General features: G+C 44.2%; 2 long non-coding RNA genes across 2 annotated transcripts; both read right to left on the bottom strand.

Annotated features, from left to right (window-relative positions):
- Positions 1-1,031: 1,031 nt before the first annotated feature.
- LOC109523550 (uncharacterized) lies at positions 1,032-2,685 on the bottom strand. The gene is made up of 2 exons (XR_002169793.1): positions 2,226-2,685; positions 1,032-1,274 (listed from the first exon to the last, which is right to left on the bottom strand). It is a non-coding gene; the product is annotated as an uncharacterized LOC109523550 (long non-coding RNA).
- A 9,137-nt stretch (positions 2,686-11,822) lies between these two features.
- On the bottom strand, positions 11,823-13,485 carry LOC109523549 (uncharacterized). The gene is made up of 2 exons (XR_002169792.1): positions 12,957-13,485; positions 11,823-11,995 (listed from the first exon to the last, which is right to left on the bottom strand). It is a non-coding gene; the product is annotated as an uncharacterized LOC109523549 (long non-coding RNA).
- Between the last annotated feature and the right edge of the window lie 3,402 nt (positions 13,486-16,887).

Raw genomic sequence — 16,887 nt, forward strand, 5'->3', positions numbered from 1 at the left:
GGACGGTGACCTCGAGTAACTCAAGCCGGAGGAGCGCTGACCTCCCACTGTACAGCGCGAAGGCCGCAGAATCCCAGAAATGACTCCCGACGTGTGTCACGGGCTAAATCTGAGCTGGACTCCAATTGTCGCTGCACGTCGGCGTCTGCGTTTTGTCACACCGCGGTCTGACGCGCACGTGCAAGGCCTCAAAAGGCTGCCTCGAGTGCTTTCGGTGACAGGAAAGAACAGCGCAAGCTCCGAATCTCTTGCTTGAATTCCAAGTGCTTCGAGATGAAAAAAACGATCGGTCCCCCCCATCCTGCCCATATTGGAACATTCTCAGTTGTCATTTTCAGTCCAAGGATGCTTTGGATTTGTGCACTGAAAAGACCTTCATAGTGGCCCCCCCCACGCCTAAAAATAAAATAAAATAAAAATAGTCTAAAAAAAAAAAACACACATATTTGCTTTATATTCTGTTCTTTCATTTAAAATTGTTACTTTCTCTTTAAAATATATCGCTCACCATATTGCAACATCTCAAAGAAAGTGTCTTTGTCATCAAACTTTTTTCTTGATAAAAATGTTTTATTTTTCCATCGAAAAAAAAAAACAATTATCTTACAAAAGTGCTCTTTTAATATTCAGATTTTTATCTTGAAAAAAATGTACTTTTACCTCAAAATATCTTTAGTTGCAATCATATACCATTTATCTGGGGAAAAAAAAATCAAATTCATTCTCATATTACATTTTTCTTCATGTTTTTATTTATTTAGCGAAAGCAATTTTTTCAAAAAAAATATGTGATATTTGTATTATTTAGGATTTTGTTATGAAAAACTAGAATATTGTGACAACCGTTCTTCGAATATTTTCCGCATAATAACACTTTTTCTCTTATTTTCTTTCCATTAAAAATGTGCTTTATGTTGTTATATGACAAAAAAAAAAAAGAATTCTGCTTTATATGATGACATTTTTCTTGATGAAAAATAAAATTTTAATTAAAAAAAAAAACAGACTTGCACTACGGTTATCATCACACCTTTTTTTTTTTTGGGGCATTCAAGTGTCAAGCGCATGTGCGGTTGTCACGGCTGTTTCTGGCGAGAGTTTGGCCACTTCCTTGTCCTGACATCCTGGCTCTTGAATCCTCACCCGCCGCCGTCTCCGCTCTTTCCGGCCATTGTTTGCCGCCCTCAGGGGGGGAGGTGAAGGAGCACTCATTCGCTCGCTCGCTCACTCACCGCATCCATCATCGCCTTGTGACTTTTACAGTGTTCGAACAGCTGTAGGGAAGTAAAAAAGTGAGCTGGATGACTCCAGTAAAATTATGTAACAATAAACCCTTAAGTGTGTCAATATTGGGCATGTACGCGCTGCAATTTTTTTTTTTTTAAGATGTTGACGTTGCAACTTTTAATGGCAGCCTTAATATATAATTGGCAGCCCTTGCGTGACCTGTGACGAGTCCTGAGTGTTTCTCCCGGTCATGTCACTTTGACATTTCCCCCACTTGAGGTGCAGGATGATGTTATGAAAGCATGTCGGTTGTAAAAAAATAAAAAAATAAAGAGACGGCCTGCGGACCTGATTACCGTAATCGCCGTGCCTATCTGTTCCAGCAGTTCAGGTCATAGATGATAATGTGAGCGCTGAGGTTCCCCCCCCTGTTGTAATAATAGAGTCAGCTGATTGTAATGAGACTCCCACAGGAGCTCGCATGCTGTTTTCTGAAAAACAGGTCGAAATGCGGAGAAGTACTCACAGACTGTACTTAAGTAGAAGTAGTCTGGTGGTTCTCTTGCTTCTGTACTGCCAGTACTTCTGGATGTAAGATTTTTTTTTAATTTTTATTTTTGTCCAATCAGAATTCAACATCTGTGAACTTGCCACGTCAAGCTAATCTGCCCAAGGCCCTTCACTCCACAGTTTTTGTATTATTTTCTTGCTATTTTATTGGCTTGTTTTTAGCGCCGTCAAGCACTTTGCGCTTTATTTTGACCGTATGAAAATTTGCAAACGTGATTTGGATTGCAAGGCCCAGGTACGAAACGCATGATCGCTCTTTCCAAGTTCATGCGCCGACAAAGAACATGACCGAGTTTAAACCCTCCTTGTGACACAAGCGCAAACATCCCCGGCGGTTCACCGCGCTCCGTTTTACGACTTTGAGCGGACAATGGAGCTTTTATCCTCCTCTCTCCCGCTCCCTCTCCCTCTCACACGCACTCACTTACCGAGGCAGCGATCCAATTAAGCCGCGGATAATTAAGGGGTAATTATAATAGGAGCACCGGCGGCTGGAGAGTTCACTCACTTCAAAAGGTCACGCGCCAGAAATGCAGAAGTGACAGTCGACAGTGGAAAGTAGGCGGAAAGGACGAAGAATTTCCCCAATGGTGCGATGGCCATTGAGAAAAAAAACAAAAACAAAACAAAAGCAAATAAGAAAGCTGATTGAGCACTCTTCCTTCCTCTTTCTCGTTTCATGAAGAGAGAAGTGCCGCTCCGTGACGTCTGAGTGTTTCCCTTCCCAGATTTTGCCCGCGGTGCATTTTGATGACTTGACATCGCGCTTTGAACTGTGACGGACTGCAAGACTTCTCCTTTTTTGACATCCTGTTTCACATTTGTCCATCACGTGCCACCATTGCGCTGAAAAGGGGACGATGAGTTTTTTTTTTCCTTTGTGTGCGCTCGTTTCGACTTCCCAAAGCCGGCTGAAGTACTCACAAGGGCTTGCAATTTTTTTTTTTTACTTTTCTCCGTATTGCAATTGTGATTGAATATGCGATTCATTTTTTTTTTCTTCTGTGCTTACAAATTGGGACAGCTGAGACCCTCAATCGGAGTTCTTCAGCTCAACTCAAGTGTATTTCTCGAGCACTTTAAAACAACAACCGCTGTATCCAAAGCGCTGCACATGGAGCAAAAATAATTCGGACAACAACAAACAATAACACAGTAAATTAATAACAAAGGCAGTAGAAAGCAAAAGCAGTCAAACAAAAAAAAATCAAGTCTCATGCTGAGTCAAAAGCCAAAGAATGAAAATGAAGTCTAAGACGAGTTTTTAAAGCTGGACAGCAAAGGAGACTTGCCGAACGTTCATTGGAAGGTCATTCCAAAAAGAGGTACCGGCAACCGAAAAGGCTCGATCCCCTCTGAGCTTCCACTCAGTTCTCGTGACCTCTAATAGTGTCCAGTCCACGGACCTGAGCAGGTGCAGAGGAGCTCAGAGAGGTTAGGTGGGGCGAGGCCATTGAAAGATTTGAAAACAATAATAGAATCTTCCAAAGAACTCTAAAATGTTCCGCGAGCCAGTGTAGTGATGTCAGCGTAGGCGTGATGTGCTCCCTCTTACGAGTACCAGTCAAGAGGTGAGCAGCGGCATTTTGGACCACCTGGAGACACTTCATGGAGGATTGGCTGACTCCAAAGTCAAGTGCATTACAGTAATCCAGCCGAGATGTGACGAAGGCGTGAATCACCGTTTCAAAGGGCTCTTGAGAAAGGAGATTTCTTCTGAATTCACCCTCTCATGCACCCTGTCACCTGATAAGATGATAAGCTGTCCACTGTAGTGACCGCTGTCGCCGAAGGGGTTAAAAGAGTGACTGTTGTCGTTTGGAATCTGAACTGAAGGAGGTGGGATGCACTTTAACTTTATCAGAGCTTCTATTTACCTCCAGAAAGTGGGTCCCCGCTACCCCTTTTATTCAATCAGGCCCATGAGATGCTGTTTACACACTCAAGCGACCCCCCCCACCCCCCTCCAGGCATGTGTCAGGTTGTCTGGCCGCCCGGGGCGCCGCACAGCTCCCTCTTGTTGTGGCTGTCGGCCTAATTAGGTCACTAATGGGGCTGGTGTGAAAAGTCAATAAGTGCGCCTATTGTAACCCGAGCATCCGTCCCAGCGGCTCGGCTCCCTTAACTGGGGCAGGAACTCATAGTGCCGACATATGGTGATGGGTGTGTGTGTGTGTGTGTGTGTGTGTGTGTGTGTGTGTGTGTGTGTGTGTGTGTGTGCTCTCCATAATGTGGTCCATGTGTATGCGCGAGTACATACACGAGCTTTGCTTCAATAATGTCCCTTTAGCTTATTGCTAACAAACAGCGCAAAACGCCATTGACCGGCTAACAATTAGCATCGGTGTTTGCGATGTTATCGCACTCTAACCAACGGATATTTAAACACGTACAGCGTTGCAACACATGAAGAGAAAATGTGACTACATTTGACTAAGCTCGTCGTAAAACCTTTCTTTGTATGTGTGTGTCTCTGTGTCTGTATTACACTTCCACCACACACGAGTAGAGAGCTCCAGAATGTTTGATGAATTGCAACCAAAACAAATGTGGCAAAAATTCTTTCTTTACGGTTGATGAAGTTTTGTCATTTTGACTGTTTGTTTTTGGTGAAGTATAAGATTATAGAGTGCTATTTTCCTTATGGTGGGAAGGCTGGAACGGATTAATGGCGATTGCATTCATTTCAATGGGGGAAAAGGATTTGAGATAAAAGTGATTTGGGTTACAGGCATTGCCACGAAATAAACTCTTATTCATAGGCACCACTGTGGTTAATTTCAATTATGTTTTTTTTTTTTTTTTTTCCGGACCTCCAAGTTACCACTTGTGGATCGTCATGTGTCCAGGGACCCTAGTTTGAAAACGTCTGCTCTTGAATGTATTTCTGATGAACTGAATGTTATTTTTACTGTTAATCTCCCCCCCCGCAATATTAGTAGCAAGTTTTTGGTTTTGTTTTGACTGTGAACGCTCTCAGGTGGCTACATTACACAACACCCACACACACACACACACACACACACACACACACACACACACACACACACACACACACAAAATTACACACACCACAATACAAGCTTGATCCTTGTCATGCGTCTTGGCTAATACCAACAGGCCTGATCTTGCGTGTGTGTGTGTGTGTGTGTGTGTGTGTGTGTGTGTGTGTGTGTGTGTGTGTGTGTGTGTGTGTGCGTGTGTTGCCGTTGGTTGGCCGATTCATAATGTGAGTAAGCAGCTCTCCAGGCAGTCACGACAATACTGCCGATTCGAACGTGTCATTTTTGTTTTTTGGCATATTCCGGCTCGTGTTATTCAACCGTTGTTGCGCGTGTTGTTGTATGCGTCACTCGCCCAGTTTCCATTTCCTCACGCAAGCCGCACAGACTGCAAATTTTTTTTTTCTGGCGCGCTCTCCTCTTGGTGTCATCGTTCAAATGCACAATTTTGGTGTGACTTTGCTGGGGCCCCCACCAATTTGTCCCACCTGGTAGTCACTGGGGTGTGTGTGTGTGTGTGTGTGTGTGTGTGTGTGTGTGTGTGTGTGTGTGTGTGTGTGTGTTTCGTACCTCGCTCGAACCTGAGACACCCTGTGCCTGAGACACACGGTGGACCTCAAGTGGGCTGTTATGAACTTAGAGCTTTGAAGAGCTCCTCTAGAGAGGGCTACTCCACAAGGGGGCGCTAATTTCCCAAACAATTGCCAACGGTTTACATGTCATGTTCCCAAGAGAAAACCATTTAACCACATAGCATTTTTTTTTCATCTGAAGAATTCACGTGAGTGTCTGGGCATGAGCTGTGGCTGACAGCAGCATCTACATGAGCGCGATCATTACGATTTGCTGTTCTCCCAGCGTTGATTAAATCGCCTGAAAAGTGCATCGTGACCTTGGCTCCCCTTTCCCACATGCGAGGGCATTGCAGCAGGTATACTGTCAAAACCCATTCAAAGAAACAAATAAAGTACAGAAGACCCCGCAAAACAAAGAAACGAATTTGATTGCCAATGGAAAACGGACAGAATGAACGACACAGAGATTGTGTGCGGAGGGTGTGTGTTGTTTTTGTTGCATATGTGACAAAACGGGGATTGCGTGGATGTTTCGCGGAACAGATGGGCCTTCTCTCATTAGCGGCAGGTCAGACAGACAAGCAACTCGGTCCAGACTGACTCATTCAAGGCTTAGCTTGGCTTAGTTTGGGAAGCGGCTGCGGGGGTGTCATGATGAGGGGTGGGGGGGGCGGTATATATGTGTGTGTGTGTGTGTGTATGTTTGTGTGTCTAATATAGAGGCCCAACACCTGAAAGTAGAAGCAGCACATGATCCAAGTCAGGAGGATTATCCCAGTTTTTGCGCTCCTGACCCCAAAAAGGAAGCGGGCCGGGGGGGGTTATGAAGATCTTCCCATGTTTAAAAAAAAAAAAAAAAGAAGAAGAAAAAGTGATTGGTCATAATTTAAGTGGTTTTGAAACCCACCAAGAAACTTTCCTCCCAGCTGTGTCAGCTGTGATTCGAGTGTGGGATTCAAAGGGGGCGGGGTTGAAACCTCCAAGCGCTGGCCTTTACTGGAAGTGATGTCAGCTCTCTGGAGTAAGAAAGAAAGAAAGAGAAAAAAAAAAAGAACGCGAGATGGAGGACAATAGTTGTGAGTGACATAAGAGATGAGCGATGGCGAGGGGAGGAGGAGGAGAGGCCCGACGAGTGGGTCTTTAATGTGGTCTGAACAAAGGTTCCGCTTGAACGGCGAGAGAAGGCAAACGCAGCTGTGCAAGTGTTTGGATGATTGTCACCGCCGGATCCGCCGCACGTCGACGCAGTGAACCGCAGCCTTACAAATCACAACTTAAGTCATCTTAGCGCCGCTCATATGGAACCAGTTAGGAATCCTCACGCTTTCAAGCGGGCTCGTTTTTTCGTCGTTCGGGTTTACTTTTATACGGTACGGACGGTGGTGCCTTCGCTTCGGTGCCACGCTCGTAACAGTTCGATAGGGTGTGCTAAACACTTTGCGCACCATCATTTCATGCTTCAATCCCCGTTGACATTGTGCTGCTCCTTCTGGTGTGCATTCTTTGGCCACAGGGGGGCAGAATAATACTCACATAAATACATGAAAGAGATAATCTCGTGAGTCATGGACTTAATCGGGAGTATTGATGTATTGGTTGTGTTCAAATGTCCATTGCTAAACCGTTACGACGACCGCGACGTCACTACTTTTGCTAGCCCGTCGATAGCGTTTCACATTCTGTGCTAGCATGACGCGAGCGGAATTTCATGAAACAAAGTTATGTTGTGACTTGGGGGTTTTGGTTGAATACATTGTGTGTTTTTTGGGGGGTTTTACACAACACAAAGCAAAATAAATAAATAAATAAAATTGCACGACTGACAGTTTGAAACTCCAAAAAGTCACAAGTGGCGGCACTGTGGACTCAATGTACCGCTGTACAAGGATTTTTCATGGACTTTTTTTGGTGAAGTGTGCCGTTCACTACACTTTATAAAAATCCCGATAGAATGACTCAAATGAGAAGAATCAAAAAAATGATTGATTCCTAACCCATCTTATCTCAACTTGTGATTTGTGGCTCTGAACTCTGCCCTTCACTGGCACCCTCATGCTTTGACACAAACCCTCTGCTCGTAAACTGAGGGAAGCAAAAACAAGAACAGACACTTTGGCAGCGGCAAGACCGTTTTGTTTTGTTTTTTTTTTTCCCCCCCTCCTCTTCCCAACATGACACAACAACACAGTGATGCCGCGATCTTGTTTCCCGCTTCAAGGCAGACTCGGACTCGTTCGTCGGTGTGTGGGCGGATTTATGCAGTCATTTTTCTCTGGAAGCCCGACGCGAGATTACATCACGCCTTGTGAGAAGAGCTCGTGTGGATCTTCTCAGGTTCTGACTGTACCGTGAACTCGACCCCAAGTGGAGATAATGTCCGCTTTCAAGTTAATCTCCTACACTTTCAAGATACGCCACAACCGTCTTATCGGACACGTAAACGACACAGGCTGCCCAAACGTCAACTCTCAACCCCTTTGTACCCCACCATTTTATCACCCCCCCCTCCCCCCTTCAGCTTTTATGACGTTGTTGGAGAGGTTCTGGACCAGTCACTCAGGTACGAGACACAAGAGGCAAAAGTGTTCAACTTTGTACTCTCGGTAGAAGTACAGATACTTTACGTTTAACTGTTAGCTTGATGCTAACACACAATGTAAAACACCATAGATGGGCTCAGCAATAGCATCTGTGCAACAGATATTTGAACTGATGAGCAACACACGAAGAAGGGTCATAGAAAAAGAATCACGGGATTATTTTTTGTTGACCCTGTGCCAAGAAAAATTTGTATTAGAGACGCACCGAGGAGCTGAGACTCTCTCCACGTGCAGTATCTCGATATCGTACTGCCCCCTGTTGGCCAAAGTGCCTGCGACCACAAGGAGCAGCGCGATGTCCATTTAAATGAAGTGACAAAAAGAGTTAAAGTTAGAAGGCTAGCTTTTGTTTTTTGTTTTTTTCCTAATGGTAGTCTGGAACGGATTAATGGCATTTCCATTCATTTCTGAAAGTGAATTTCCCTGAGTTAAAAGAAGCTGACAAATTTCAGCAACATTTTCATGGGAATTGGTTTGAATTAGCCGGGGAGTGAGGAAAGGTCGTTTCATGGAAAGGGGTCACATTCACGCATAAAAATAAACATTTTAATTTGTCATACACAGGCTCTCCTTGCCCACATACGAGGGCATTACCTGACTTTTAATTGCTCCTTTTTTCCATTTCAAAACACAAAGTTCAGATATCTTTTTTTTTTTTTTCCAAACATTGGTCGCGAAAAGTACAACGTGGTCAGAAAAATAAATACTCAAATACCTGATGCTTGAAAAATCTACTTAAGTACACAAACAAAAGTATTTGTACCTGGTTAATTCCCACCACTGGTATGAGGACAGTCGAGTCAGGAGGCTGGAGGCAGGAAGTGGGAGATTTCCTGGAATGTACGTTTTTTTTTTTTCCTTTCCCCCCAACATGTGGTGCAATAACTGGAGCAGCGACGCTCTGACTGTTTTTTTTTTGTCCCACTTGTGGCTTGCGTCTGTACTGTAGCACCACGTTAACGCAGAGATGAGCGCTCTTAGGAAGTGGAATAATAGCAGGAACCGACGCTATTTAAAAAAAACCACAACGTCGTCCATTTCGGGGTTATTTGCTGCATCGTTAGTGTCCTGCTAGAAAGTTTCATGCCAAGGCATTATGCAACTTTGAAAGTCAAGTGCAAGTTTCCATTCAACGCTGCAGTAACAGAAAAGGACACAGATATGAAAATATAATTAGGCTAAAAAAAACAGCCCTTTTTTTTTTTCCATTGTTTGTTTTTTGGGGGGTGGGGGGGGTGTGGAATTAACTTTGCAGATTGCCCTTTGACCTCCGCCAAGAGAATGTCATCAATATCTCTTTATTGGGTGCTGTTACCAAGCAAGTTGTGGCTGGGACGCTCTCTGCTTGTCAAAACTCGAGGGGCCGAGTCCTGCCGCGAAAAAGTAATCGACACTGCCGCAACAAATTTTGGAACTGCCTAATCATGCCGCCAGATCTGTGGTTCTCAACTTTCGTCACCCTTGGACCCATTTTTTTAAGAACTTGGGAACACTAAATCGTTTGGGGGGTTTCAAAGTAGCCCCTGGAAATAAATGTCGTTACTTGTCGGTGTCCGAACATCGCACAAGCAAGCTTTGGTGGAAAAAAAAACAAACAAAAAAAACACTCGGTGCCAGTCGGCTCGTACGGCAGAGGCTGTCACATTTGGCCGACGCCTGGTTTTCTCCCCGCAATGACATCACTCCCCACATGGAGGTCCTTTGAGGTCGTAACCTTCCCACTGACCCCCCCGCGGGCTTCCCAGGACTCCGTAGACCCGATTGGTCGGCTCGGCCTGGGAACTTGGGAGACGTGCAGATACACCCTTGCTCTCACCTTCTTACGTGAGGACCCCGTGAGTTTTTTGTGGATACGGGCTCAGTGACGCCTGCGATGACGTCTGGGGTTCCAGTACACACACACACACACACACACAGAGTAGTTGCCTACACTAAGGAAGGTGTGTTTTCATTTCGTGATTATTAATCTCCATCGTTATCAATTATGTTTGATTATCGGTAATCTCCATCAATGTAGTGATGATTTCATCAAGCTCTTCTGTGGAGGTGTTACCTCAAACAGGTGGTTTTTTTTTTGTTTTTTTTTAACCGTCGTTTAATAGCACCTCGACCCAGGAAGTAAAATTTTCATTGACATTTGTTGGTTTGTTTGATAGCAACCTTCACTTGGGAAGTTTTCATCGCATGTAAGATCATTACGTCAGCCAGCAAAAGATATTTTTATTGACATTGATGTTACGAGTTACCTCTTCCAAGGAAATTTTGGTCACATCGCTCTTGGCTTGTCCGTCACCTCTGAGGAAGTTGTGTTTTTTTGTTATGATCTCCATTGTTCTTCTTTTTCATGTTCCAGTGATGTTTGTTTGTTTTTCATCTCATAAAAAAATATTTTTAGGGTGAATCAGCCTCGGTGGAATTTTGTCCTCTGCTGAGTAGTATCACTCTATCGTAATTTTTTTTTTCATGATATCACTTGACTGGGAAACCAGCTGAGTATCACTTTATCGTAATTTTTTTTTCATGATATCACTTGACTGGGAAACCACTTGTGTGATTTCTCACAAAGCTCTACAATACAACTTTTGTCCATAATGAGTCCCCCCCTCGTACAAGACCGAGGCTTGATTCATATCTTCCCCGTTTATTCATCATTGGGTCCTGTTTGACTTTGTGTTTTCGGACATTGACAGTGGAAGCAGTGTGGACCGTTCACACACACTCGGGCCATTCTCCTCTTCGCGCGTTGACAATACACAGCACCAATGACGCCATGCACCGCCTTCCTTGTATTGTCCCACGTCGGGAGGCCCCGAGGCTGCAGCTGCCTCACTCACAAGACAACGTCGGATTTGCATACATCTGGGTCAAAACATTTATCTTGTTTCACTTCTTAATGTTGTATTTTCGAGTAGATAAATTGATTAAAAACACATTGTTGCCAAAGAGGTCTGTGCTTAAGCTAAAGAACACCCCAGATGCTATGGTCTGGTTGAAGCAGTTGCACTGATTCCACACCTATACTTTATGAAAAGTAAAAGAAAACTCTGCAAAGTACCTAAGTGCAAAAGTAAAAAAAAAAAAAATGCAGTTAATTACAGTTCTAAACATACTCCACACCTATACTTTATGAAAAGTAAAAGGAAAGCTTGCAAAGTACCTCAGTGCAAAAGTAAAAAAAGAAAAAAAAAATGCAGTTAATTACAGTTCTAAACATAACACGTACACGAGGGAATTACACATCGAATCTCTTAGCAATACTGCAGATTTATCATAGGCTAACAAATAGCATCAGTGTTGTGGCATTAAGCGTTAAGTAAAAGCTAATGGAAGACAAACTGTTGGAGTAACTCACGCAGACATGTAATACGTTGTTGGCATACATTCTTTATCCACTGCAAAGAACGACTCATAACACTGAGAAGCGAAGACTCTCCACGTCCAATGCAATGTGCATTTCTTTACATGTTGTTTCGTGACGTCATATCCTTTTTTTTCCCTTTCTAAAGTGTCTTTTTTTATGACGTTTTTGTTTGGTCCTTTGATGTGAGTTGTTTCGTGACGTCATATCCTTTTTTTTCTTTCTGAAGTGTCTTTTTTATGACGTTTTTGTTTGGTCCTTTGATGTGAAATTTTACTATTTAAGTATGTTTCTTGACTCAATTATGGTTGAGAAACGCCGTTTTAGGGAAGCTTTGACGAGGGGGTAAAAAAAAAAAATCCCCTCGGTCATTTTTCTACGTATTTTACGGTAATGGCGGCTGGAGGAGGAGTTGGGAGCTACTTGTTGTGAGGGCGAAGAAGGAGGCGGCTCATTCAATACAAGAGTCGAACTGGCGTGTAGGCGAACATTTGGACTTTTCCCGTTCGGACGGTCCCACGCCAGCATGTGTGCTGCGTGTTGAAGAAAGAGGACAAATAAGAAACCGAAGCGACTAGGGTGCCATCTTTGTCAGGCAGGACTTATTGGCGTGCTCTGATGCTGTCCCCGGACCATGAGAGAAGGACTCGCCATGAAGTTCGCCTGGGGGAGGTAGTTAAGCTTGGGAAAGTCGAGGGGGATAAAAGAGGAGGAAAAAAAGCGGGGGGGGGCGGTTGGGCTTTCATGTGATTGATTTCGCGTTGGTTACAAACGCAAAACGTTCGCTGGGGTTTTTCCTCTCTCGTGAAGATGATGGGGGGATATGAAAAATGACGTTTGGGTGACACCATTTGGGGTTGTTGAGGACAATCGGACCTTGCCCGCTGCTTTAAGGCACAAAAGCGTCGCCACTTGTTATCTTGCTTCACTGTTAACGAAAACAAGAAACAATGCTCCGACTATGGAAACGGTTGGAGCATTTTCCTGAAAGCATTGATTATTCAGAATGCACGAGTGCGCTCTTTGCACTCGCCCATAAGTCAATGCAGCAAACTCGTAAAGGTTTTTAATGTCTCAGCACGCTCGCAGGACAACTTTGACATACGAGCAAGACACAACGTGCGCGTTACTAGCGATGCGCTAGATATTAATTAGTTCTCACCGAGTCACAGTTTTACCTTACTGGTACTGCGGTTGTCCTGCTAGCGGGTGTTTAGGTGTGTGCATCCTTCCGATAAAAAGACGAATCGGTACATTTGTCGATCCATGGGCTGCGATACGTTTTTTTTAAAGTGCAACGATAGGGTTCGATTCAGTGGGATCCGATGCGATATGGTACGACTCGGTTCGGGAGGGTATGATGCAATGAGTTTGTTGTTGTCATGCATATGAATGAAAGTGTTTGGATTTTCCCCAAATAGATATTTTTCCAATAAAAGACAACATGATACATACCTCAGCTGCATACTACTGCGAGTAACATATAATTTCACCAATAAAAATGAAGCTCTTCTTGTGCTAATAAGCTAAAAATGGCACTCGTTGTGGAAAACGTGGCTAGTAAGACGGTCGTTCTGTTCGTGCACTGAATTGTCTTGCAAGTGAGGATGAAGAGCGTACTTACTAGTACATAGACTTTCAGCTAGATGTCAAGGATATGGAATCGACGCTCAAAACAGTTTTCACTACTCCTCCTCTCACTACTGCATCTTTGTGGAAGGCTTCAGATAACAACCAGGCGTCTGTTTACATCCCCACACAGCTTTCTTTTGATAAAACGTCTGCTGTGTACTATTAACTTTGATTAGGATCCTAAAAATACTTGCATTTATTTGGTTTCCGTGCAAGCCTCACTGACTTGTGGAGATTTTGGGATCAAAGACACGTATACACACACACACACACACACACACACACACACACACACACACACAGTGTGTTTGTGCAGCCAGGCTGGGCCTAGTCGGGCTGAGCCAGACCTCCCGTCTATTGTTTTGGGAGTATGCAGTGTGTGTGACTCATGGGCTGATCCGTCTTTGCAGCTGGACGTGGAGACGTGTTGTTGACCCGTGAGCTTGAAGCATTGTCCGTCCAAAACGGCCCTGCTTTGGAAAAAAAAATCACAGCAGTCCGTGTATCATTTGTTGGTTTCATTTTCAATCAAAAAAAAGAATTTAAAAAAAGTGACTTTTTGATACTGTACAAAAACACAAAAAAAAACAGAACAGATTTCTATTATTCAGGATTAGACCTGGCTAAGGACGAGTAGTTTGTTTTACTTTATTTATTTTCCCTGTGCGCCAAAATTCAGAAATTACAAATACATGAAACCAGTCTGTCGCGTTCAAAAGATTTGGGGACCACCGTACTGTGCTGAAAAATATCAGTGACATCATCGATTAATGACTTAACTTTCATCTATTAGCTTGCTTAGTTACCAAACCTACGGGTCGCGTGGTAACCAATGTTGAAATCAAAAAGAAACTGCCGTTATAGCTGTACTTTTTGCAGAGGATAAAGAATATATGCCTCCCGAGTGGTGGTGTTGTATGCGTGTTTGTATACAAGTCGAAAGCTTTATGGGTACTGCGTCAACGGTACTTGTTTGCCAATCGCTGAAATTATTTTCCACTGTTTGTTATCTTGCATTCATCTCTGAAAAGATTTTTTCGCAACCCAACACCCCCCCCCAAAAAAAAATGGCAGAATGATCGTGAAAAAAAAAAAAATCATAAATAGGGTCGAAATAGTCGAAGTACTGCTGTATATCCCCCCCAAGTGGAAGGGTTCAAGTGGAAGGAAAGAAAGATACGCGGGTTCTTTTAACCCGCGGCGCGGCTGCCCCTTGACCTTTTCTCGCCTCGCTTTTTGACTTGACAGCCGAGCGAGCGTGTGATCCGGACCTCTGCCGCAAGTGTGTCTGAGGACTTGGCCGGCATGCTGCATGCGTGGTGGTTGGCTATGGCACGTCTCCGGGTCGGTGCTTCTGTTTTTGTCTCCACATGTTGATGTGTCAGCAGAATTCAGTGCTAGCTTTCAACTCTCTCGTTTTGCCCCACCCCCCTTGCTCCATTTTTTTTTCTTTTTAATGTGGATTGTTATTCATTGCTTCTGACCTCTGCCGTGCGGCGTTTCAGTGATGAGCTCTCTTTGCCGTGTGTAAGGTCTCCAAAGTGGATATAATTTCCTATAATAATAGCATAAATTGAACGAGACAATCCACGACCCCGAAACGGTTTTAACATTTTTCCGAACTCATCTTACAGCATTGCGATTAAAAAGAAATGGCTAACGGACGACGCGGAACCCATATCGTTGGAGGCAAGTAGCTGGATGCCACGACCAAGATTTGAACTTTTAGGAGCAGAGGCTCGCTTCCCGCTCGCAGTCGTCGCCGTTTCCGACACTGGCGTTAAAGTTGCCAGGCGTCTAATTATCTGAACGTGTGAAGCCGCAACGGTTATGCGAGGGGGTGCGCTCACTGTGTGCCACCTTGTTGAGTGCTGTCGGCTCTGGTTCGACAGAAACCGCGGACGGGAACGGTAAATCCAAAATGTATCTGCCGGTAAGGTGGAAGTTTTTTTTAACATGTCTGTAAGTAGAATTATGAGAAAAGCTAAAAAGAGTCCGGTGAAAGCAGGCGTGCCGATTTAACTGTGCACTCTGAAATGGACTTAAAAAAAAACAAATAAATAAATAAATAAAGTAAAATTAATTCTCATTTTTGTAATTCGACACAAGGAAAACTTGCGTGCACAAAACCGTTTTTTACCCTTTATCAACTTGCATATTTTTATTTTTTTGTAAGTGACAAAACACTTTATCCCCCCACAGCTTTGCTAAAGTTGTGAACTGACTAGCCCAAAAAATAATTAAAAAAAAAAATGCTGAATTAGCTCACGATGCCAATTTTATATAGGACCCGGTGACGCGGGATACAACGATGACGCAGCATTCCATAATCGGATAATTAGACGCAGATGCATGCATAATATACGACGGCAACAGTTTTGTTGCGATACCAACGCAATCTGTTCCAATCGATGACACAAAAGAGCAACGGCGTAAAATGCTGCTCGTCACACGTCGGCGTGAACGTTGCTATTGACGCGATGCTCAAAGGTCCCTCAGGGTGCAATCTACACCCCCAAGCGCGGATCAAGTGTTGTGGAAAAAACAAACAACCCAAAGCATTTAATCCACAAGTGCTGACGTTTGGCGTCCTAACAAACGGAACCGTAAAGAGAGTCGCGCCGTGCATCATGAAACGAGACAAGCCCCCCCGCCAGAAATGTTTGGAATTGCCCATATTCACAGTTTTCATTTCGTTTGACACCAACTTTACTATTAAACGGGGCTTTGAATAGGCAGACTTTCTCTCTCATTTAAACAACGATGCACAACATGACTCAAAACATGCGGAGGGCGACCCAGTCGGAATCAACCCGTGACCAATTTGCCCTCGTGCGGACACGCCGCGTGTCTTTATTTCCACGGGAGCGCTCCCGGTCCAAGTCTTGATGCCGCATTGGGCCTCATTTGGGAGTCTGCGCACACTCCCGTTCTGTCCTCGTCAACCTTTTTCACGGCTCCCGAAGGTTGCGGAGCGCCGGCTTCACCTCCGCCGAGACGGGGACACAGTAAAGTAGATGGATGGATGGGAATTAAAAGGGAGTGAAGGCGAGCGAGGGCGGGAGGGAGGGAGGGAGGGAGGGAGAGCGTCAGGCCTGGCATGCTGCAGTGTTGGGGGTTGGGAAGTTCTTGATGCTTGAAAGCACTCGCGACCTTCTTCATGGACGCGACAGGACTTGGAGCCATTTTGCTTCCGGTTTCAGTTCACCTCGTTACTTCGTCCAAGTTGTAGCTCGATGACGTGTTATGCGTTCTGAATCGTTCCATATCCGCCGAACGGCATCGTGAGTTTGCAACGTTGCAGTGCTGTTCAAATGTGGAGTAAATAAAAACGCAAAAAAAATCGACGACAGTCAAACCTCGGTTTTCGAACGTCTCTGTTATTGACCAAATCGTTTTTTTTTGACCAGAAAATTTGAGATTTTTGCGCCTCGGATTACGACCGAAAACCGGTTTTCGACCAAACGGAGCAAACCAGAATACGCCGCTTGACTCCTCCACGCTTCCTCGTTTATTGTGAGCAGACGTGTTTATTGTGATTTATGCAAATCGGACAGGTTTTTTTTTTGTTATTTCTGCGTCGTGTATTAGCCCCTAATCATGAGCTAATAAAATGGTTTCGGATTTCGAACAAATCGCTTTTCGAACAGCCTTCTGCAACGAATTATGGTCGAAAACCCAAGTATGACTGTATTTTGAGAATCGATTATTCTCTTGTGATCCACAAGGGGGAGACATTCACCAGGGACACAGACTTTTAATGGAAAGTTGTTGCTTTTTAAACACGTTTCTGGGTTCGAAGGCATTCCAGACACGAACAGGTTGAAAGGGAGTAGCTTGCTCGCGTTCATCTCCTCATCCCATCATTTACACACCTGCAAGGTTCTGTTGATTATGATGAAACGTTTATAGGATTTTTTTTT

Source organism: Hippocampus comes, unplaced genomic scaffold, assembly GCF_001891065.2.
Source record: "Hippocampus comes isolate QL1 unplaced genomic scaffold, H_comes_QL1_v1.1 scaffold79, whole genome shotgun sequence".
NCBI lineage: Eukaryota > Metazoa > Chordata > Actinopteri > Syngnathiformes > Syngnathidae > Hippocampus > Hippocampus comes.